A 22,057-nucleotide genomic window follows, 5' to 3' on the forward strand; every position below is an offset into this window, starting at 1 on the left:
AGGTGGCGGCTGGCTCCTGAAGTTCTAGCCACATTAGTACCATTGCTATGCCCAAACTCATCATTTCTGTTCCTCAGCACTGCAAATTACCCTGGGCATGGGTCCACACTGACAAGCTGAGTTGCTCCTACTCTCAGAGCTTGCTATGTCAGCATTATTTTGGGAAACTGCACTTTCCTGAAGTGCACATTACAGACGTACCTGCACATACCTTGGGAGAACTGCAGAGGGGCTTCCTGACAAGTAAGCAGGAACATAGATAGATACACAATGTCCCGGACCAGCCCAGTATAAGAAGTATGCCACTGATTAAAACTGTTTCCCTCCCCAGTGCATTTTGCACAGTGGAATTTGTTAAATTGTGTATGCCCAGCCATTCTGGGTTGAATTTGCTTTCAGATGTTACCCAGTTTATGTGGAGTCGGTCAGGCTGAATGCACTTGCTGGGGTTACCTCTCACTGTATACATGGTTCTTAGGAATAATTCCTCTATGATTTCAGATTCTTTCTAGAAATGTCATAAAGAGATGGGGACAGTTCACATCATGAATTTCCTGTTTGATTATTAATCATTTTGACTCAATGGAGATAATTTACTTATTATAAGTATACCTCTTTGCCTGGATAGGTAGTTTTTTCTTTATAAAGAAAGAAAAAGAAAGGTTTGGAGAGAAAGAGCACACTGAGAAATATTAAATGTTGAAAACTTCTTTCCATCTTCCAGCTCTCATGTTAAGAGGAAGCTGCAGCTGGAGAGCTGGATGGAATGGGAGGAACGAACAGGCAATGGTAGAAACAAATGCAATCTCTCCTGTCAGTAACCCATAGTCTTCAAGAGGCATCCAGTGAGTTGTACACACCTAGCTGGCAGGATCAGAGCCTTACTGGTAAAAATAGCGTTAGAAAAAATACAACCAAAGATTGCACCAAAAAATGGTGGGTAATGTAGTTTCATTCTTAACACTTACACAGCCTTCTGTACATTAAAGGACACTTTCAAATTATTTAAAATTCTGTCACGAGACAGTTTGGATGAGATTCCTTTTACCTATCTGTAGCTGTCTAGAAGGTATTTCTCCTCCAGTAATTACCAGAGAGAGACAACATCTGCAGTGTGATTCATTTGGCCTGTCATAGACACCTATCTGTAGATGGATGACTCGTCCTCTGGATGTCTTATGCTTTCTAAGCAGAAAACCCTGATCTCTAGGGCTCTCCAATGGATATTCCTGAGCACTGAAACTATAACATACTCCCTTACTGGTTTATATGCTCTTATCCTCCTCATGTTGAAATTTCAACACAATTTCAACAGCAGCTGGGGCTCTGACAACTGCCCAGCTAGGCTGTTGCATTCTGCTTGTCAACATGATCTGACCCTGTGAGAAACACATGAAAATCAGTTAGACATGCTACATAAAGCAAGAGATACGCAGAGCTTTCAGTTTAGCTTTGTGTGATACTTAACAAAAATACCCTGTGGACTCCTCTGTATAACAAGATTTTTAGCCTGGTTTCCCCTGGAAATGAGGCATACGCAGCCATGCAGTCTTCCTGTCTGTCAGGTCCTTCTCAGATTTTTTTTTTTATCCTTGGGCGTACTTCTGTCAGATTTAATACAGGAGAAGGAACCCAAAGGCAGTAATGTCCCAAGATATTAAAGAAAATCATCAACTAGATTAACAAATGAATGAAATTAGTATATTCATTGGATGAAAACTACTACTCAGTAGGTAGGTTGGTGAGGACGAGTTAACATGCATGAAGCTGAGAGCCAATTACAGAATCTGCTGCTTTTTTTCTGGTCAGCAGTCAGGTGATAAGGGATTAAGACGATATCTTTATGCTTGGAGAATATGAAGGGAAGATATAAGAGACTTGGAGATACTAAGATGTTGCATCCAAGACCTAGTGAGGTTGGACACCAAACCATAAAAAGATTTCCTAGTTCTGCTGTTCCCAGAAAAACTTTCTAGCCTGTATTTTTAATGCCACTGGATTAAATACTAGCCAGCATTTTCACTTTACAACACTTACAACTGATACAAAATATTATGAATCTTCATAGCTGTTCTTAAAGGATTCTTAAATTATTCTCTCACATATCTCTATGCACATCATTTGTGTTGAATTCTCTGAATTCAAAATCCTTCCAGGACACTATTGCATGAAGTACTTCCCTTATACCAATTTGTCAGTAAAACTTGAATGTTAATAATATCTTGAAAGTTTGAAATAGTTGAACGTCTACATGATTTACAGAGTATATTTTTAATTATCTTAAACAAACAGTTATCATTTTAATTTTGTAACTGTGAAAATGAAAAGAATGAGGCAGCATGAAAAAATAAATGATGGAACCGCCTGGACAGAAATGATAATACATGGGTTAAATACAGGCTAATAGAGCAGAACTATGGAAAATGCCAAACAGTGAGCTGGCTTCCAGAAAACACCATTATTTTGCTGTTCGGTCTGAAGTGGGATTTCTCATTGACTTAAAAAATGAGCCATTATATTGTCAGGATATTCCCATTACTGTACTTATCTATTGCTGTTCTTAAGGAGTAACCTCTCATTGGCATAGTACTTATTTTATTTTCTTTCTTCCCAAATGTCTTCTGTGTCTCTGGCTATACTTTACATTTCTTTTACCCGTCCTCTCTCCAGCAGAGCCTCCTTCATTAAAGGAGCTACCTGTTCTTCCTCTTTCCCATTCTACCAAGTTTAGTCTTTTTTTCAGCAATCCACTCAGAACCCATCTGAGCATTCATCTCTATCACCTTGCCTTCCTAAAGTAAAAGAAAGAGAGGAATTTAAGCAAACAGATATGAAACTATCTTCATGCCCCACTAACTATCCCTTCATCTTCTTGCTACCCTTGAGGCTTTCCCTTTTACCATCTGTCTCGCCTTGTGTAGTAAGCTACATGCAACCCTTGGCAGCAAGGTCTTTGGATCAGCAAAAATATCTTTCAGTTTCAATGTTCAATGACAAGTAAAGTAAGTGAGAATATATTCCATACTGCTAACTACCACATATTTCACAAGTGCTGAATTTGATGAATCAACACCAGGGAAAACCACTATTTTTCTATTCCCCACACAGTGTGTTTAGATTTTGCTGTTTAATCAAGTGATGCTTAGCTCATTTGAACTGACTTATGTACAATTTTCAGTTGTCAATTCCTGCATTCTAATCAACAGCTTAATAACAGGCAGCAAACAGCCATCACGTTTCATCTTAGCAGCACACTGCACAGGGAGGCAGCTATCTGGAATTCAAGGACAAAGCTCATTCTGTATCTACCCTTGTTGGGCCGGAGACTGATTTTCATTTTCTTTGTCAGCTGGGAAGAAAGCTAGCCATGCAGCACAGTGGACATGGGAATTCGTTTTTATCTTTTAGTCAAAGAGCAGATTTGGCAGGTTTTTGGTATTCAAAAAAAAAAAAAAAATGTACCTGGAGGTAGTTAAATGAGTGCTTGAGAAAGTGTCTGTAACTCCGTAAACTTTATGAGTTGTAGAAGACTGTGGCAAACGTCTATCTGAAAAGAACTAATGTGAGCAGCTGAGGAGTGACTTCTGAAGCTGAGTCCATCTGTTATTCCCATTAGATGTCACAAATTGGAAACACATACCATCCCCTGAAAACTCACTATATAACAGTTTATTTCAATTTCAACATTAACCAAAACATCTCTATGAAAATATTTCAAATCATTTGTAAAGAATACACAGCTCTTCCATTTGTGCAGACTTCTCATAATCTCACATTATCAGACTAGGATGTCTTGAAGAGTAATTCACCACATTGATATATCGACTACATTAGGATGTACTTCTATATGTTAAGCTGTAACAACAGGATTGTGCCAGTAATATCCCACTAAACAACATTTTTACTTGAAGTACACTAAATCCTTAAATCTGCAGGGTAACATTACCATTTCAGTAAACATACATCACACATATATCACAGGCAGAGGTATGTGTGTGCATGTATACGTGTGCTACGGGCAAAACACTGTCTTTAGTATCCTGCCTTTAGCAGTTTAACATCTCAGCATGTTATGGTTGTTGCTGGAATCCCATCTTCAGTTTTCTAGTTCTGAATTTAGAGTCAAAATCATATTGTTGTAGTTAATAACTAACATCAGTTTGACAAACTGAATGAAATAAATTGTTGCTTTGTTGCTGAGATAAATAATTTCTTCCAACTGGAAAACAGAAATTCACTCATAATCTAAAAGAATTGTGTATGGAAAATGTTTCTTTCAGTGGGAAAGTGGCTCTGATGTAAGGAGCGTACAATTAGATTTTAAAAAATGATTTCCCAAACTACTCTCAGCAGGGGGAACATTTGTTCAGATCAGCATTTCTGTGCTTCTCATTGTTTAGGTCCTGCTCTGGAGGTTACCTGGGCATTGCTCACAGATAAAAATCATTTTCTAGTCATAATTTTCCATTCAAAGAAAGCAAAATGCTTATCAGGGGAAAGTTACGCTTTCTGAGAATTTAAACTTCAAAAGCGTAAGGAAATTTGTTATGGTCTCCACATCTGTTGTGACTTATCTCCCCTGCAGTTTTGGTGTATTGTGCTTTATTGTTTAAATTTGCTTCAATATTTGCATGTGATTTGTGTGAAATGCCATGACGTTTTGGTACTAATTAAAGAGAAAACATATAAATGACACAGGGTGGCAGGGTGGGGGGATGTGGAAGGGTGTGTTGGCTTAACCAAATCAAATATTAAAATCTGGTTAAATTTATATTGCTTTCCTTGAGCACAACATGTAAACCTTTCTAACTTGTGAGTTTAAGCATGCAGATTATTATACAGCGGATGATCATGCACTTTGTGATGGAAAGCTGGATATGGCCTAAATCCCTTTGAGGCATCTACCTGTAGCAGAAGAACACCCTGACCAGAAAAAGAAAAACAATTTTTTGAGTAAAAGTATCTGAAATATTCTTTGGCTGAATAAGATGAAGTGCTATCTTCTGTCTCTAAAGCTATCTATCTTGTAATTCCTTTCAGCCAGATCATTTTTCTCTGGCCTGGACTCTGTTAACATTTCAGTAAATTTATTGCACATTCATTATTCTATTTAAAAAATGAGACTAACTGCATTTTAACTACCCTGTGTGAGATCAGAATTTGTCTGTGCTTGGTGTATAGATAGGAAATAGCTGAGGGAACTGAGAACTTTAAAGATACAATGAGAGTTGTGTTTAAGAAGGCTGAAGTAGTCTTTATTTTTAATATTTAAAAAAAAAATAGACATGCTGAACTCATTCAGAAATGGTAAACCATCAAAAAAGACAATGCTATAAGGTAAGAACTACAAGTGAAATACGGCCGGAATCACTTCTAATATGATTATAGTTACAAAGTAGAATGTTCATGATCTATCAATAGTGTATCAATAACATAACAGCATCCAACCCCCTGCTCATCTATACGCAGTTTACCAGAATAGCGTTAACATACATAATACAGCTGGACTAAAGTATGTCTTTTCTTTTACAGTAGTAAATGTCTACCTTGGTTCCTGGTTTATTATTTATAGAGCAAAAGGAAAATAAATCCCTAGATGTGGAGCGGGAGACAGAAAGGAGGCATGGAAAAATCTCATAGAGTGATGAATAAATATCTAATTAAAGTCAGAGCTGTTGGTAGTGCGTGGTTACTCTGGCCTTCCTCGCCTACAGACAGCATTTTGTGTCTTTTTTCATGGCACTTCATGCAGTTTGGATTTACACTACAGAGACATTTTGTTTGATGGGCCAGAAGAAATACTTCAGAAACACTGGTTCAGAAGTAAAGTAGAAATATATCCTGGAAGAATCTGTAAGTATTTTCCAAAGCACTGTCGTGTGTATAGTACTTTGAAAAGTGTCTCCAATCAAAAATCACTTGTGACATGTTTCAGATAATACACAGAAATATGTTCCAGTTGATCATCTTTTTCTTGACCAAAATTTAATTCTGTCCCAGACGCAATCAGAGCTGCGTTATTCCTTCAGTTGCTCAAATGCCAATGTTACTAAAACCGGTGCATAGGGTGGAAATGCATAGGGTAGGATTCAGCTTGCAAATTAATACTTTGATTTCCATAGCCATATATGCGGGGCTACCTGTGCACTGAGTGCCCAGTAACATTGGTGTCCAGTATACTGGTGTGCAATATATTGGTGTCCAGTGCTAGTGTCTAGCTACTGGAGATGTACAGCCAGTGGAACCCAGAGAGCTATTCATCTCACCTGGAAGCAAACACTAAAATGATGAGTGAATTGCCACCTAGACACCACTGGCTGTATTGACTACATCTCTATTGACTACAGTTGGAGTGTAAACAGTTCAATTTAGCTGTCTTAACCCCTGTGTACATTGCCAACATAAGTGCTGGTTGTTCTTACTCATGTCAGAATGAATTACTGAATGGATCTTAAAAAATAATAATGGTAATAATGAATTATGTTAATGCTATTTGGTAACATTATGAGCAAGAACTTCTTATGTAGCTATGGAGTTTGGCTGCTTAACCAGATCTGCCTGTGTGTTTGTAATAACCAAAGACTAAGGTGCTTAAAATCAACAGTCATGATTTTTCATCTTTCCATAGCTATTTTCCCATGACTGCTACATTTTTAAGGAGTTAAGGGACTGTAGTGATCGTCTGCATTCAGTCTCTGCTGATTACTAGTAGATAAAGGGAAGATTTACCAGAGAAGCTAAAGGCCTTGTTCCCTCTAGTCACACCCCTAAATGCTACTAAATGCAGGATCCACTCTAGGTCATGGCTATAGCCAGCCTTCCAATTACAAAACAAATGCATCTCAGAAGTTTTTAATCTCCCTGCGTTGTTTTGGGAAGGCCATGAAGATGGCTACACTTGCATCAGAGCCTCTGAAGCTTCAGTGTTTGGGAAAGAATTGCGTTTCTGGAGCTTGAATCTGGATGTTGAAATACCAAAAGATGTCTTACATGTCCTCATGAATAACTGTTCACTTTGAATATTTCTGAGACAAGGGATCTAAGAAACATAGTATCTTGTAACAATATCTGTACTAAATTCATGAAATAAACTCCCTATTTCTTCATAATGTGTGCAGAGGGACTGACCCTGGTGCCATTTAATCAAAGGGGATCTTGCACTTGACTTCAGTAGAAGCAAAAATGGACCCACAGTGCATGCACATCCAGGGGAAATTACACCTTTTCAGTGTAATTTCAGGTACTTTTCAGTGCAGTGAACATCCTATTTAAAGGAACTCCTTATTTCTGTATTTTGATAGACAGTATTCTCTGTACTTTAGGCTGGCTTATGCATGTTGCCTTTCTCTACTATGCATTTACTTGGAAAAATCTCAGCTGCAGTCTTTGATGCTGAGGAAAATGTTTGTAGGTGCCTTTACTTAGTAAACTGCCTTCCCAGCCAAATGTACTGAAGCGCTGAGTGGCACACTGTGAAGCGTAGTCTCAGCAGTTAACATTATGTGGAGTGCATAGGGGGAAAATGCTATGATGATGTTTGTGCTTGCAGCTTTTCAGCTCCTGTGCATATGTATTTATAAATATTAGATATCTTGCATGCATTTCTTCAGTTGGCCATAATATAAATCTTTCATGAAAAAATTATGCAATATTATCTACATAGTCTGTAAAATGTACTGATACATCTAAAAGTGTTGCCTGGAGTTTGAAGCTGTTACAAGCACTGAGATCTTAGACGCTATTATTAACCTATCAGGGTGTTTAAATATGTCAAATTAGAAGTTTGACAGCAGAAGGCTGGTTAACATTGCAGTGAGGAAAAAGGCATGTGTTCAAACATTTCTAGTTACATAAAAGCTTTAGAAGTAGTGTTATATATTGGGCCTGAAATTAGTCTGGGGGCCTGAAATTAGTCTGCTCAGGTCTGGTGTGTTTTAAAAGAACAGCGAGTGAATGTCATGCATTTGAAAGCGAGGCTTTGATAGTGCTGTACTTAATTCCTCTCCCATGCTACACCCAGAAGCTAGCCCTACCTGTTCTGGCACCAATATGTTTGCACCAACAGGTCACTGTGGTGCTGGAAGGAGGCTCTGCCCACCCCAAGAAGAGGCTGCCCACCTCCCAGGCTCTTTTTCCCAAGGCTGGGCAGAAGAGCAGCCTTGAGATGATGCATCTGTGCTGGATCCAGAAAGTTTTGTACCATAAGTATCAGGGTTTGGGGAGCAAAAACAGAGGGCCTTGAAGGTTTCCCTTTCTAAACAACAGCAGGATTTAGGAAGGAGATGTAGTACATACAGCAGATCCTACAGTGTGAGTGCCAGGTCCTATGTCTGAAGAAAGAGTGAAGCTAAGAGTGTCAGAAGTGCTCTCCAGGTAGCAGTGAGCATCTAGGTTGAACATCCAGTTCTCTGTGGCTGCTGGAGTCCAGGCAAGGTGCAGGTTCCTGTGTGCATTGCCCCCAGTGCAGGTCCCAGTGGAAGACCAAAGTGGTAGTACTCCCTTCTGCAGAACAGGATAAAGAAGAATCACTTCTCATGTGATAAGAGAGCTAAGTGGCTGGTGCAAAAGACCAAGCAAACATGGTCTTTCTCTTTTTCATTAGCCTTCATGAAAGGTTTACGATATGAGGAAGCCTCTCATAAGCTTCATGATACTTCTCAGCCCTCAATCTACTGATTAATCTTACAAAAATAAGTTATTTTGACAAGCCAGACCACACCACACTCAAACTCTGAGTGTCCTGTAGAGCATCCTGTGGATAGCAGCATGTGCTGATAAAGCCTGGGTGTGCATAAAGGTTTTTCTTCAGTGGAACAGAGCTCCTGCTAATGAAAACATCAGTGTGTTTATTCCGCTACATGTGGGTAAATTTGTCCACGTAGGCTGACTTGCCTGCAGACATAGCAGTGTGTGGCAGTAGGTGTCCTGACCTAGTGCCATAGCAGAGGGACAAGTATGTAGGAACTGCGTTGGTGGGCTGCAGTGACCAAGCAAACAGCTGCATGAACTGCACTTCAAGTGCCCTTCTCAGTTTCCCACCTTGCAAGCAGCTACCTATCTACTCAGTCGTAGTCAGATCCAACTAATTGTTAGGGGCACGTTAAGTGAATGAAATTCTATTAAGTTTTGGACAATCCCTGAATGACCTGGCCTTAAAATCTTTGTGAGAGGTATTGGGATGGAGATATAAAGTGCACAGGAAAGGTAACTGGGAAGGAACTAAATTTTATGGGAGAAAAAGGCAAGTGACTTGAAAATATCCAGTTTCTCACTTGTGTAAGGTTTTCATGGTACATCTCAAAGGAATGGGTGTGAGTTTACCCACTGGAAAGGGCTGGTTACAAGTCCAGGAATACAAAAGGATCCTTTTAGTTTTGTGTCTGGTGGGGGAAAGGCTGTAGCATCACCAAATGTTCTTATGCTGGTCAGTGGGATTAAGTGTCATAGAAACTAAACACCTTGCTATCAGTTCAGCTTAAATTCAAAAAAACTTTAATTTTAAAGAAGTAGTATCCTTGAAGGATTTTTTTATTATTATTATTTACTTTCAATTACTCTGTCTGCATATCACCTTTCAGGTACACTTTCAAAGACTTCTTTTTAGGGAAACAAAAATTTTCACATTGAGGTAGCCATTTCAAAACATTGTGAGAGTCACAATCAAATCATGACATCTGACAACACTGATATGTTGCATGCTTGAAATGAAGATCATTATCAGACCCTGAAGTGTTCCTGGACAACATTCCCGAACATTCGGGGTGGTCAACCAGAGGTGACATTTGAAGATACTGTGATTTTCTCCAGGAGGAACAAATATATAGCTTCCCTCATGTTCTAAGATAAGCATTTCACTTCTTAATGTGACTCACTGAATGTACAACTACTGAGTCAGCAGAGATAAAAAGCAGCAATAATGGACTAAAATACCGCATTTCCTGTAACAGGATAGAAAATCTACTAATTTTTCTTTTCCATATACCTTGGGAAATGCAAATGCTCAACAACATCTGAGTTTGCAAACCTTTACTATGACTTTTCTCAAGAGCAAATGGAGTATTGTGTCCCTACCAAATTCAAATATTTCTTTTAGAATTCAGCCTACAACTGTAATCTGTGAACACTAGAGCTAGGGAGAAAAAGAAGACTTTAAACCCTGGCAATTTGACTTTGAATTAAAGCATAATGAGGCAGAAAAAAAAAAAAAAAAAGAGAAAAAAAAAAAGATTTGAGAAGCAGCTAGTAAAAGGCATAAAAAACTGCTAATCCTTCTGGAAAAAAAAAAAAAATCTGGAGGAAATCTGCCAGAAGTCCAGAAAGATGATCAAAGTATACAGTCTCTGAGCATCTCTGATAAAAGTCTCAGAGAAGACAGGGATATTCAAGGGGGAAAAAAATATATATATATATATATATTCTGTACACAAAGTTACTTTGGAGGAGTTTGGGGAGGTTCTCACACTGGAAATCAACCTTTAGGGAGACTTATCGAATGTTCTTTTTTCAAATTTAAATGGAGATAGAAAAGTTCATGGAATAAATAGAGAAAATGAAGGATAACATATCAGAAAGATCAACAGGAATAGATATGCCAAAGAGCACTAAAGGAAATCAAGGATGAAGTATTTGACATTTCAGCGGTAGAGTCTAACTTTATGTTGAAAATTGCCTTGACACCAGAGAACTGGCAGAGAGTTAATTTGATATCAGTTTTCAAAGGAGAGTGAAGGAACTGCAGAACAATAAGGTTGATATCTATACTGGGCAGGTTGGTAGAAATTTTGAATTAACAGCTACATCAGAAAATATGACATAAATATTCAGAGTAGTCAACATGGATTTTAGAAACAGAAAAGGCTCAGACTGGAGCAACAGAGATGAGCAGAGACAGAGAACCTCTTCTGTACAAGGACAGACTGAAGAGACCAGGACTTCCCATCCTTACAAAGGACATAATTCAGCTGAGATAGGACAATGGTCCATAAAAATAAGAGGTACATGACTAAATCCGGTGTAACAATACTGTCCATTGTATTTTCCAGTACAGGACTTAAGAACTGTTAAATGAAGCTAGCAAATGAAAAATCTGAAACATTTTATTTTTTTCATCTAATGGGTAACTGAACTGTAAAACTCTTTGGATGTTGTGGACACTGACAGTTTACAAGGATACAAAACTTAGCTGGACACATTAAATGAGGAAGGAAAAAATCATGAAATCCCACTAAGTATAAAGATATCTCTACTACTCTGTGAGCTGCAAATTGTTAGAGACTGGCAGAACAACCTGGGGAAATGCTGTTGCATGTTTGCCTTATGCTTACTCTCTTCTGCTGCCAGCTGCTGGATACAGGACATGGGGAAATGGGAATGAGGATATTTATACAGGGAAAAAGAGCTGAACTGCCTGGTACATGTTCTCGTATTTTTATGTTCTTCTGAACTTTTTGATTGCACTATCTGCCCCTGTTATCCACAGACAGGTGGGTGGAGGACTAGGTCAGTAAAGGTATTTGGGTTAACCATTCCAGCTGGTTTTCAAAGGAGCTAAAACAGTCATATAGTGCTAGGCACCTAAACAATATATACTCATTTACTGTCAAAAGAAGTTCTTTTACTTTAGAAAAACAGCACCAGCAGTGGCATTTATTCAAATTGAAGCTTACAGACCGTATCTCCAAATGATATGGAGTCTACTACTACGAAGATACAGATGAGTAAAGGGCTGTTGTTTTGCAGAGGCTGGACGCTTTATTGTAAGTGACGGGGCAGTGACAAAGCAACACTTCTGAGCTGGTGCAGGAGGAGAGCCGTCCCCACTGACACGCCACCCAGGCAAGCCAGCCAGCAAGATGCCTGCTTGCTGGTGCGCTATGGCCTTGAAATAAACAGAACAGAAATGCAGTGCTAACAGAAACCTTCAGAAAAGTCTTTAGCACTTATATTTGCTGCTGGTTTGTGAGGATTTGGATGCATTAGTAATAGGAATGAAGGATAGTTAGGGGTTCTGGACTCCAAACATACGGGCATGGTAAGCATTCAGATAAGTGTAAAACCGTGCATAACTGTCCTAAATAAAGTGCCCTAAATAGCGCACTAAATAAAGACAACTAATCCCAGGTCCCAATAGGAAAATCTGAGTTTTTCAAAACCATATACAGCTGCAGCTTACTAGAAAGGGAAAGCAGGAATCTGAGTGACTGATGGAGCCAAGGGAGCAATCAGTCTGGAAATGTTGCTGAAGAGTTCAGGGAGGAAGACAGCAGAGAAACACCTGCAGGAAGCACGTGGAAACTGAGACTGAGAAGTGGGGCAATTCTTAGCAGAGAGATTAGACAGGTAACATTTAAAGAGAAAAACTTTTTTAAAAATAGAGTGAAAGACAGGGAAGAGAGCTCAGAAGTACATCCCGAAGCACTGATGTGTAGTAAGGTGGGGAAAAACAACAGCTGTCACCTCTGATGTTATTTTTACACAAGAAGCTATCCCAGCAAAACTCCCACTGCTCCATCAGCACCCTGTGAAACCATTTAAGCTACTGATTAGCTTAAATCTCTGCAATTTCATCAGCTGGGCACTCCTCTTTCTTATATATGTGGGTCAGATGATCTGTTTTATGGGGCTCTTACAGCTGGTACAGCATCTGCTTATGCAGTGGAGAGAACAGGTAGATGTAGAAGATGGAGCGCATGGATATTGCCAGCTTGCTAGGGGCATGTTTGCTTCTTAGCTGCAGCTCCTGGAGTGAGCATGTGTTTAGGAACCAAACCTCAGCAGGTGGGATCAGGCCAGGAGACACAGCCGGAAGACTCGGGGGGGGGGGGGCTACAGCACATTTGTGGGTGAAAAAAAATATTATTTCTAGAGCCGTGCACTGTGCCTGTCTCTTGTTCCAGCACCCACACTGGCACCGTGCAGAGAAGCTCCCTGTCAGTTTACTGTCAGCTCTGGAAATCTTGGCAAGAAAAATCAACTGTGGATAAACCTCAAACTACATCTTTTCTACCTCTGATGAAAGTGAATGCTAATTTTGAGGGATTCTCAATAAAAATGGAGAGCTTCCAATTTTTCTCCGGAATGTTTTTGGTTCGTCTTCAGTTGGTAGAGTTCACAGTGATTAACCTGAATATCTGAAATGTTCCCATTAACCTGCTGCTGTCTTTACTGGCAAAAGTATTTCAGATGAAATATTTCACTCAGTACTGGCAAAATGAGAGGGACTTTGACACTGGTAAGAGGGAAGGCAGTCCTGGCTGCCAAGGGATGCAGGGGCAGCAAATCTACAGTGAGAGAGACTGAAATCCAATTAAGGGAGGCCATTAGTGGGTTTTTCTGCACAAGGCTGTGCTTTGTGGAGGATCTACTGGAATGACTTGTTTACTGTCAGATCGTGTTGGTCAGACTGAATGGGATCTGATTTAAAAGATTACATTTTGTAAGTTTGTTTTTGCCTAGACACAAGGAAATTATTACCAAAAACAAAAAAAAAAAAAAATGGTTTTCTTAAGCAGAAAGAAAAGAGTACATTTTTTAGTTGACAAAATAAAAATAATTATTTAGCCTGCTTTTCTTAGCCCTACAAGGCAGAAGCAAGGTGCTGTGCTGGTACAGGAACATCATGGGAGTCCCAGCATCACCCAGGGGAAAGCTCCAAAGAACCAGCTTTAATCTTGCCATTTAACTAACCCAAACATTCATTTTCAGAAGTAGATAAGTAATACATGATAGCATAATTCTTGAATACACAAATGACTTCCACCAAGTTTATATCAGGACTTTATTATCTTGTTCCCACAGTTACACGACTAGTACAATTTAACATGGCACCTTCTGGCTAAGCAAAAATAATTCTAGCAATGAGCCCAAACAAAAACACTGTTGTTATTGCTCAGTGTAGTGGGTTTACATGGCAAGGTTTTGGTAGCAGGGGGCCAGAGGGGTGGCTTCTGTGAGAAGAATCTAGAAGCTGCCCCATGTTAGGTAAGGGCCCCACTGCTGACCAGAGCTGAGCCAATAAGTGATGTTGTTTTGCGCCTCTGTGAGAGCATATTTAAGACGGGGGAAAAAAAAGAAAGAAAAAAAAATGCTGCACCACACATAGCAGCTGGGAGAGTGAGAGGAGTGAGGAACAGCCTTGCAGGCGCCAAGGTCAGTGAAGAAGGAGGGGGAGAGGTGCTCCAGGCGCCGGAGGAGCAGAAGTCCCCTGCGGCCTGTGGTGAGGACCATGGTGAAGCAGGCTGTCCCCCTGCAGCCCATGGAGTACCACGGTGGAGCAGGGTTCCACCCTGCAGCCCGTGGAGGAGCCCCCGGTGGAGCAGGTGGACCTGCACTGACAGAGACTGCGGCCTGTGGAAGACCCCTGCCGGAGCAGATTCCAGGCCGGACCTGCAGCCCGTGGAGAGGAGCCCACGCAGGAGCAGGTGACCTGGCAGGAGCTGCTGCCCGTGGGGGATCCGGGTTGGAGCAGTTTGCTCCTGAGGGATGGACCCCGTGGTACGGAGCCATATCTGGAGCAGTTCTTGAAGAGCTGCTGCCTGTGGGCAGCCCACGCCGGATCAGTTCAGCAAGGACTGCATCCCGTGGGAGGGACCCCACAGCACAGGGGACGAGAGTGACCGAGAAGGAGCAGCGGAGAAGAAGCGCTGCAGACTGACCACAACCCCCATTCCCCTGTTCCCCTGCGCCGCTCAGGGGGAGGAGGTGGAAGAGGGTGGATGGGGGGGAAGGTGCTTTTGGTTTCTTTCCTTTGTTTCTCACTTGTCTAGCTTGTTAGTAATAGGTAATAAATCTTACTGTCTCCCTACGCTGAGTCTGTTTTGCCCGTCACGATAATTACTGTGCGATCTCCTTGTCCTTATCTCAACCCTTGAGCCCTTTTCATCATATTTTCTTCCTGTTCCTCTTTGAGGAGGGGGAGTGAGAGAGCGGTTGTGGTGGAGCTCGGCCGCCCACCTGAGTAAAACCACCACACTCAGTTTAACCACTGCGCAAGGTCAGTGTAACTTAGCCCCACAGCTGAGTACATTTTCATCCGGGTGTTACTAGATGTACATTTCTCTGGTCTTGGGTTTCTGCAAACCTGGAAGGAGTCCCATCTGAGCAGAGCCGAGTCTTGCTCCAGTGGATTTCTTGATTTGTAGCATGTCATCAGGTGTGATCCAAACTGGGATTACACTCCTCATGCACAGATGTGTTAGAAGTAGATTTAGATGTTAACAGATTAATTTGTGAACCAGCAAGGATGTTACATAGGCAAGAATACAGAGAGTTCAGGATAAATTCATTTTTAAAAATACAGCATTGCAAGTGAGATGCTCCTTGACAGCAGCACGGGCAGAGGTGGGTTAGCAGCACCAGCTGTGCTTCAAGGAGCCTGAGATGCTCTTTGCCTCTCAGACTTCACCAAGAATTAGGTTCACTGTTGTTTGAGCAGTTGCATGGATGAATCTTAAATGTGGTTCTCAGTAGGCTGAAGACACATTGAGCCGGTCATGGCTGGATGAATGTGAGTCAAATATTTATGTTATTAAGGCTCTATGGTATATCTTTGTGTTGTAGGAGTGAACCAAGTTGGGAAATGTTATTCTCATAGCAGAAAAGCTAAGAGGATTCATGATTCACCACTGATTTTGAGTGGCTCAGCACCAAGGAAGCTGACGGCTGAGCAGCTGGGTGCCTCACCAGCAGCCCTCTCCATACACATTGAGTCAATTGGTGCTGATCCTGACAAGACCATACCTGCCTCACCTGGTGGGTGAGACAGCACAGCCAGGCAGCAGCAACAGCCACAGCCCCATGGCTGAAACACAAAGAGTAAATATATTTTTATTGCCTCTCCCACCGGGGGATCCCCAAAGCACCATGAGCTCAAGTGTGTAGGATGTGTGCCTCCAAGTCTACCAAACACCTGTGTTATTTACACACAGATATGCTTCTTGCCAGACACACAGAGGATAAACAGCAGTAGGTACGATTTATGTGTTTTCCTACGTTACTACTCTCCAGACTTTATTCATTCCCAGCTGCAAGGTCACTTGAGCATATTTACAGTCCTCCTCACCATTCTCACCCCATCCTCCTCGTCAATCTTCTGCTTTTAACCCGTTCCTCTCGACACCTGGGTATTGTAAGCAAACTGCTAGCACGTTTTTATGAATGTGATAGATTTATTTAGGGGCCTTGAGATGTTGAATGCCAATTTTTGAAGACAAACTTTATACAACATCTTTAGCCATGCAAAATTAAAGTGTAAAGCGTTAGCTGATGTTCTTATGTGAATTACAGGTCGCCTCTGCAATCTTTATTTTTCCCTTGGGCTTAATGAGAAGCAGTTGTGACATGGTATTGTCTCGAATGCCAAAAATACAAAGTCCATGCAGAAGGACTGCTGCTATACAGGTTTTAAGGAAGTTTGATGCACAGATTTTACAGTCTCTGGTTCTCAGGACTTGTGCAGTATCTTGGAGCACCTTCCTGTGCATTTCTGGAGCCCCTCTGTTTCCACTGAACCAGGCACTGCAGTTTCTTCTTTCCTTCATGGAGTCTGAACCTGGACTTTTGGAAAAATAACAGGACCCATTTTGCATGCATCCATATCTTCACCGTCATGGTCAGGGTGTTTGTCAGCAGATTAAAGAAGGTGCCTCCCCAAACCAATGTTTTCCAAATAAACTGTCATGAAATCTGAATTAAATTGGATTTACTTCCAAAACACTTGTTCAGAATAGGTTAGATGCTCTCAGCCCCGTCACTTTGTAGTAACATTTTCCAAAGCAAATAGTTCCTGGGAGACAGAAATGAATTCACAGGTGTCACCAGCAATAGGTGTAGGAATACTGCATTACAGACCACTGGCTTACTACAGCTGGTTCTGATGGTCTGAGATCCTGAAAGTTTATGTTTCCTCTGAACTTTTCATTTAAAAGAATCATGTGTTTTGAATGGCAAGACACTAGATTGCTTGCAAGGGCAACATTACATTTTCTAAGCATTTATTGGAATGCTCAAGTATCTCTTTACATCGTATTTCAACTGCTTGCAATATATTGATAGAAATGCTTGCTGCATGATGCATTCAAGCGTATTTTAATTTGCTTACGGCATTCCATCTCTTTTTTTTGCTGGTGTCAATCTGTTAGTTAAACTAAACCAACTACTTCACAAAACAATTGTATTGTACGTGTATTCAGATACTGTTCTGAGAAGAAAAAGAGAACTGGGTAAAGGACGTGGGGCTTCACTCTTTTCAAAAATTTTTAAAGATGACAACATAATTACAATCCCAGTTACGCTCTCCTTTCCTCTGACTCCATCTCTGGATTCGGCTGGGCCAGAGCCAGCTTACTCCCTTTGGAAACCCTGCACCTCCTGGTTCATCCTTTTAATGAGCTGGTGAGCAGCACGCACTTCGGGGCTTTCTCAGGTCACCTAGCAAGCCCTCGAGCTTTGTACCCAGGCTTGCAGGTGCCCAGCTTTTCAGGCAACCTGTGTCCATCTCTTTGGCCTTTGGTAGGACTGTCAGATATGCCTTGCATTGCCACCTAGCCTCTCACATCGTCCCAGTCCTCGCAATGTCTGAACAGACATCTTAATTTCTAAGACAGAAATCACCAGCAGTGATGTGTTAATAGGCATACACCGGAAATTTTAAATGGAGGCAGACCTAGTTTCTGTGACTTCTGGGCATCAGTGCTGAAAATCAGCACCAGGATGGTTGTTTGCTGTGTTGGAAGTACTGAGGATTGCTTTAGCTCAAGGCAGTGCAGCACTAGAACAGTACACGTGCTTGACTTACAGAAATGTTCAAAAAGGTATTAGAGCTTGATATCATAAACCTAGACAGGACTTGAAACTTCATGTGCATGCACACCAGGATTTGCTGACAGCTAAACTGGTATACTTTGCTGCATAGTGCAAATCTTGGGGCTAACTGGCAAGACTGAAAAAAATAAAGGGATAGAAATGTACCTCTGTAGAAGTGAAAAGAAGTTCCAGAATTAACCCTCCCACTTAGGAGCTGATAGGGGAATCGGGATTACCAGGGCACCAAGCAAGAAAGGTTGCAGTCATACAGATCAAAACAGGACACGTTACTTGATTAGACAGACTTGGTAGCAAGTGGAAAATGAGATATGCTTGCCAATATAGATACACAGCAATAAAATATTCACAAAATTAATTTAGATTTCTTCCATGTTTTTTCAAAGGTGTTAAACTTTCTCAGCTCTGGCTTGTCAAAAACAATGAGTTGAGGAGGCTCAGCAGTGTCATAGGCTCATCCCTAGGTAAAAGGGTATCCTTGCCTTACCAGGAAAAAAGCAAGAGAGAAAAACATCACCGTTCTTACTGGTCTCCTCCAGGGCTCTCTGCCACCATCTAAAGCTCATGTGCTCCATGGAACAGACATTGTCACCCCAATGCCTCTGCTGCTGCCGCCTTCAATGAAATATCAGCTCTTGAGAGGCAGGAAGGTGCCATTGCCAAATGTCAGCTTTAATGAAGAAGCAATGCAGCCGAGCGGTCTCAGGGCCTATTGTCCATTTCTCTTTCCTCCCGAGCAAAGCTGGTAGGAGATCAGGAAGAGCTGTAGCAGAGATAAGTGAAGAACAGCACATGACAAGCTGTGCAGGCACAAAGACGTGTACGTGTGCCTCGGGGACGTTGGAAGGAGCTATACAAAAGTCGATGCCTTTATCATCCGTTAGAGCTTGTCTTGCATCTGTGCCAGACCATTTGCGATATCAGCTAGTCCTGCTTTGGAAATCAGATTTAAATGATTGTAATGTCTTTAGTCAAACCTTAACGTTCACATCTCAAGAGCGAGGCTGCCTTCTGCTGCCTCCCCTCCTCTCTTTGCCGATGGGACTGCCCCTCCTTGCTGCCTTCCAGCTGCCTCCTCCTGCACACACCGAGTTCCTTTCCTCGGCAGGCCTTTAGCTTTGCATCGCCTGCAGCATGAAGGTGCCTCAAAACCTGTGCTCCTTTTTTTTCCTGCACCACAAACCTCTCTGAGGTATGGGCGTGGGTCCCCTCCCTCACCGGAGATAGGGAGAGGGGTGCAGGCTGTCTTCGGGAAGTCTGCTGATTTTAAAGAGAGGGAATGAAAACAGTTTGGAGCTGGTTCTTTCAGAAAGAGCTGGAGTCCTTCTGCTAGATCTCCACTCTGGCAGAGCACATTGCAGGGGTCCCCCAGCCCCAAGGAAATGGGTGAACCCTGAACAGATTTGAACACTTGGAGGAGGAACCAGTATCTCAGAAAGGGTGAGCACAGTTCCTGCTTGTCGAGAAAACATGGCCTATAGTCAACAGCAGGTAACTTCTAGCAAAACATTAATGCTTTACAAAAAAATAAAAAATAAATTAAAAAAAAGAGGGACAAGAACCTTTGCCTTTCTCCCTCATTGCACTCATTTTCCCTTGCTCATTTTCCCTTGCTCCTGATGGAATATTTCCTTGTGCATCACATCATCTTTTTACTTGCCTTCAGTTGCTTCCTCAGAAACTTCATTTTGCCCACAAAAATACACAGAGAATGAACATACCAAAGTGAGGGCAAAGAGAATGTGACCATCGTGCCCACAAACACGGAGATGGATGCTTGTAAATTGCAGATTTCAAAACTCACTTTTCATTTCAGAATGAGATCACATTTACTTATCATGATGCATTATATTCTGGGAATCATAGCCCTGCTTTTGGCTGAGAACGTAGCAGCAGCCATGAACTCCTACCTTGGCTTACTGCAGGGAAATCTTGCCAGTGACTATTTATCTTACCCACCACCACACAACTTTTTGAATCTCCCGACCAGCTTCCATCGGAGAGGTTTCTCCAGCTGGCCACTGACCAAGAGCAGGCACACACATCTGTCTGGCAGCTGCCTGTACTGCTCACATTTCTTCATCTGGCATGCAGGGTTCTGCACCAGCACCATCAGGGAACCTAGGAAAAAGAGAGGAGAGGCTCAGCACATTTAAGAAAACCTTTTTCCCCCCTCTCATTTTATTTTGTTTCCTCTTGCATGTGTTTTCACCATTCTTGTTTCTTTCCTGGCATGAGAGCCAGCAAAGTAGAGATTGGATAACAATTGGTTGGGTTCTCAGCAGCTATTTTGAAATCACTCGGTCAGCTGTTGACCGCTGACCCGTGCTATTTCATGTACTGGATGGGTGAGTTACCCTGTTTTCCAATCATTTCCAGTCATGACTGTCTAATACCCTTAAGTGGTCATGGAAATGAAACTGTGAACATTAGCAGGATGTCATACTAGATGTTTCTCTCAAGCAGCAGTCTGCGTGGGCTGATTCTTTAATGCATTACTAATACATCGCTGCTGTTAGTGTGCTCCGTGGCATGTACCAGGTGGGATGCAAGCAACCCCCTGCAGTTGAGGGCTGCAGCAATAACAACGTAGGGAAGCCTTGCTGGTTGTGAACTCACTGATTTTACAGCATAAGCTGAGCTGGTTTCATGTAGGCAGAAAAAAAGCCAGCAAGAGGCTTTCTTTGCTGCAATATAGTGCAGGATTTATCCAGGTAGAGAGTTTTGCTAAACTTGTGGTCAAAGGAAAATAAATCTGAAGCTTTGCAGTAAAATACCCATACTGTTCAAACTTGGAGTTTGCCTTCAACACTGTGCCTGCCCTAAGGCTTGAGCAGGTGCTGTCTGCATTGCTGGGCACATCCTTGTGTCCAGCTCTGCAGCTACTGCAGTCTCCATATGCTGAGATAAGTGATGATCCCAGGCTTCTGACATCTGAAGATACCTGGTGTAAGACTGAGAAATGTAGTCCTTAAAGTTCTTACTTTATATATCTTAAAGGTCCAAGGTAGCTGAGTTTAGCCTCACAGAGAAATTTATCCTAATAATTTGTTAATATACTGATCAAACTCCATCTTTAATAACTATTTAACCGCATCAGCTTGGACACCTTAAACTTTTTGGCCTGATTGCAGCTACAGAGAGCATGTGCCAAAACTTCTCCCCTGACTATTCAAAATTGCCTTCTACTTTGCAGCCTAAATGTATTCCTGGACAGTTTACATCCATTTGTTCAGGCGCCAAAATTCCCTTCCAGTTAAATAGCTCTTCCCCCTCTCTGGGATCCATTCTCTTGTGTTTATGCAGAGTAATCATAATATTCTTCAGTGCACTAACACCGTAAGGCATGCAGATCTGTTCTCTAGGCAACAATACATAGGTTTTTTAGAGGTTTTCACCCTTTTTTGTTGTTGTTGTTTGTTCATTTCTGTTGTTGTAATTAAGTACTTACTGGTTGCAAAGTTCTTAGTCTTCAGAAGGAGCAAAAGACTGAAACAATGGACATTTATTAAGACATTATTAATAGACTTTATTGTATAAATTCCTTTTTTGTATGAATTTCCCTTGCTTCTGAATCTTGCTTGCACATCAGGACTGTGCTGTTTATCCTGAAAACGTTGGCTGGTGCACTCTCTGACTTGCCACTCACCAGCATATTGAGATTTGCTTCCTATTGCAGTAGCTCCAGAATCAAGTTGGAGGCATGCACTGCCCAAGTACAAAACCAGGCTGCTGTAGTCGCTTGATGTTTGGCAGGGATGTCAGGACAGCTTGATGAGGACTGGAACACAAAGAAAAATCACTTTATGCCACTCTTATTTCTTTGCCATCACTTCTGCAAACCTTTAGTAATGAAAGGGGAAGGAAAATTATTCTATAAAGACCACAGGGAGAGCCCAATGGTGACCTCCTTCTTTGCCTCTTACCTCTATTTATCCTACTAGATTTTCTTCTCAGTTTGATATAGACATCATTATTTTTGATCTTAGCTTTATGTAGTTCTATCTAGCTACTCATTGTCTGTCTGCTATTTGTTCTAGACATCCTTCTTCTGTATTAATTTTAAAGGTGTTTATCCTCAACCTCATAAAAACAGAGGCCTGGAGGAAAACTACTAAATCATCAAACCTGGTTCCTTTATCATAGGCAATTACAGAATCATGCAATACCCTTCCCGAAATGCCATGTTACATCTTAAAACAATCTTGCTCTAATGAAATGGCTGTTCCAAACATCA

General features: G+C 41.4%; 1 protein-coding gene and 1 long non-coding RNA gene across 14 annotated transcripts in view; one reads left to right on the forward strand and one right to left on the reverse strand.

Annotated features, from left to right (window-relative positions):
* Positions 1-22,057, forward strand: part of LHFPL3 (LHFPL tetraspan subfamily member 3) — a 258,805-nt gene that overhangs the window by 144,175 nt on the left and 92,573 nt on the right. The gene's annotated exons all lie outside the window — the stretch shown is intronic.
* The window catches only part of LOC308187437, a 53,264-nt gene continuing 32,947 nt past the window's right edge, over positions 1,741-22,057 (reverse strand). For all 3 annotated transcript variants that reach the window (XR_013944689.1, XR_013944690.1, XR_013944691.1), the window contains 2 exons: positions 21,470-21,601; positions 1,741-19,941 (listed from right to left, as the gene is read on the reverse strand). This is a non-coding gene — a long non-coding RNA (uncharacterized lncRNA). The remainder of the gene's footprint in view (positions 19,942-21,469; positions 21,602-22,057) is intronic.

Source organism: Anser brachyrhynchus (assembly GCF_964034855.1).
Source record: "Anser brachyrhynchus genome assembly, chromosome: 1".
NCBI classification, from domain to species: domain Eukaryota; kingdom Metazoa; phylum Chordata; class Aves; order Anseriformes; family Anatidae; genus Anser; species Anser brachyrhynchus.